The sequence below is a fragment of the Fundulus heteroclitus genome, chromosome 24 (assembly GCF_011125445.2).
Source record: "Fundulus heteroclitus isolate FHET01 chromosome 24, MU-UCD_Fhet_4.1, whole genome shotgun sequence".
In the NCBI taxonomy this organism is placed as follows: Eukaryota; Metazoa; Chordata; class Actinopteri; order Cyprinodontiformes; family Fundulidae; genus Fundulus; species Fundulus heteroclitus.
Window position 1 is genome coordinate 12478579 of NC_046384.1, and position 3378 is coordinate 12481956.

The window sequence follows — 3378 nt, forward strand, 5'->3', positions numbered from 1 at the left end:
AGATAATTTCACTACCCCAAAAAAATCAGATTTGAGCCACTTTCATATATGATACTAATTTGGATACGTATCAGATTTTTTTCAAAGTGTCTGCTGTCTGAACGGTCATCTATTCGTCTTTCATGTCTCTCTCCTGTCTCTCAGTCCACATCCACACACAGCAGTAGCAGCTAGTGCTCCATAAAGACCATTGTTAATTAGGGCTGGACAATTAATTACATTTGCAATATAATTGCAAATGCGTTGCTTTTTTAAAAAAACAACACAATTTCCAAATTGCAATTTTTGGCTATGTAACAATATATTTAGAAGTACACAGTCCAGTAGGTGCAGTAATGTGTTAAAAGTGGGTTTGCTCCACATGGAAGAGAGGAGAGTTGCAGCAGTAAAATAATCTAATTAGATTTCTTTTTTTAGAGTTTATATAATCATACTTTTTTTTTTTTTTTTTTTTTTTTTAACCAGAAACCTCACCATAGAATTAAGTAGTGGTCAAACTGTTTAATACATAGACTTATTTGTTGGTTGCATTTTATGTTCAACAAGGATTGATGTCCAACTCAAGCTATTCTCTTGAATAATAATATTCTGATTAATAAAAACAGTTAAAGTTCTTGTTTTTAATAGTCCTCATTTACAAACATCTTTATCTAGAGGCCATTTTTGTTGCTTGTGGTTAATGCAGAAAAAAGTCAAAATTAAATCGCAATTATGGTTGAAATAAATTGCGATTTTTGCCTAAATCGTGCAGCCCTATTGTTAACAGCTGTGCTGTTTTCCTCTAACATCACTTCGTCTCACTATAATATGGTCCTAATATTGTCGACTCCCAATGCTTAACAGCTTTCTAACAACAAGGAGAGATGCCAGCCGTTTTTTCCAGAGTCAATAAACAAAACTTTTTTTAAACCCTTCTAGAAACAATTACATTCACCGTTACTTCTGCAAACAGTGCGCTGCTCTGTGACTTCTCCTTCTGTTATCTGCACATGCGGGTCGCTTTGTGGCCTTAAACCTTTTAAACACAAGTTTAATGGCGGCCGCATTTAATAGTAAAAAAAAATCAGAATTGAGCATCAAGACCTGCAGTGTGAACGTAGCCTAAGTGTTTGACCGCTGTCATCTTACCCTGACTGTATCCCCGCATCATGATGCTGCCACCGCCGAGCCTCACAGTAGGGATGGTGCAGGGTCGGGCTTTTTTTCTCCACGCAAGATGTTTTGCGTTCAGCGCAAAGCGTTATATTTTGGTTTCAGGGCCACTTTATGGTGACTCTACCGTAAACCTCTGATTGGCTGAGTGCATTAACACCGTGTGCCCATGTGGATGGTTCTAGCTCCACACAGGAAGACTAGAGGTCCACATCTGGTGATCGTCACAGAGTCCACAGTTCCTCCTTTTCTGGATGATGGTCCAGCGCTGCTGAAATTACGTATATTCTTCCCCAGATTGGTGCTGTCCTTTGACTTCGCAGCACTGTTTCTGCTCCTACATGTTCTGATATTTGCTTAGACATTTCTAATTTCCACTCTGTATTTCTACAAGTGACCTCCAATCAAGTTGCAGTAGCATCTGACAGATGATAAGTTCATAATGAGCTAAATTGTAACTATCCTGGCAGATGGGCGCAGGCAATTGTTTTTAATTATTTGTAATAAATCAGCAAACCTTTCAAACAAACTCATTTCATGCTGACATTATGGAGTAAAATAGATGTTATCTGTCTTGGAATAAGTCTGTAGCAGAAAAAGTGCTGGGAATGCAGATGCATTGTTGCATCCTAATTAGACATGTATATGCAGCAGAAAAGGCAGAGCACCTGGTAAATACGCCCTAATTTGTGCTTTTAATGCCAGATCCAATTAATGTTATGAAATGCACACAGCTTTAGCAACTTCCAATTCAAATGATGGACTTAAAGTATTCCTGCATGACAAAGAAACCTTAAAATCCACAGAAGATAGTGTAAAAAAATCTAAAAGGACTTGTAGTTTAAAACAGGTGAATTTTACCAACACATTCGTGGGATTGTTATTTACAGTTTTGGCCTCTACAGAAATCCAGTTTTCACAGTTTTTACTGCTTCAGTTTAGGCTGCTATGAAATACAAATAGCTGCAAAATTAATAAAAATTAACTTTTTTTGCCAGAAGCTCTTTTGCACAGTGACTAAAAGCGCAGATTGCATCACTTTAGTGATCTTCTGGTTCGCTCGGGGTGAAGTGGATGGAGACAGACCAGGTGAGGCCTGTGATTGCATTAAATTCCAACTATACCTACAACACTCCTATGAATAAAAGTGTGTCTCCTTAAAACCCTTTGAAATTAACATTTATCATATCTAGAGGATGAAAAAAGTACATATCTCACCCTCAAGTCTGTGCGCTGAGCTGGAATACCACTGAGCTATATAATACACTGGAGTGCTAATCACCGTCTGTTTGAACGAGTCGCTTTGAAGCCACCAGCCGCCATATTGGTACTCCCTATTTCCCCCCAGTAACTAGGGAATATGTGCGCTACAGCATCGATTAACAAGGATTTTCTCATGTTCAGGGGGGGCTTAAAACTTTTAAAATGTCAAATGCCATATAGTTTTATGTTATGTTCTAAAAATATCAAGTACTGAGAAAGTCATGTGCTGAAATATTTTGCATTTTATTCATTTAAATATATATGTTTAACATTTATAAATATATAAATAACAATATACAAAAACATATATTTACATATGTATATACATATATATACGTATATACATATACACATACTTATTTATACATTTATATATATTTAATATGAATAACATGTAAAATATTTCAGCACCTAATTTCCTAGTAGTTGATAGTGTTAGTACATCCACTGACTGTAGAATTACCTGTGAAACGTTTTCACACAGCCAGAAAACTGCTTGTTGTTTCAACCAAATCCTATGAGATTCTGTGAGAGTAGGGAGTAGCAAGATGGCGGCCAGTGACTTCAGTTTTTCGGCAAAATCAGCACTCCAGTGTATTATATAGCTCAGTGTGGAATACTCATCCGTTCAACCATTAATTATCAGTTAATTAATAAGCACAGATCCTAAAAATCTGTGTCTTTATTAGCTAAGACTACGTTCTTGGTTCCTAGAAATGCTCTGAGCTGTAAAGGAAGTGGAAAAACGTTCCTAACCCAGAATTAACAGTGCTTTCCATAAGTATTCATTACGCTTGGGCTTTTTACACATTTTATTATGTGACAAACAGGAAATTCAATGTATTTAACGGGGATGTTATGTGATAAAACAAAAATAAATGCATAACAATGAAGTGGAAGCGAACTAAAGCTGAAAAGTATTCAGCCCCTTTTACTATATTACCACTAAATATAATCCAGAGC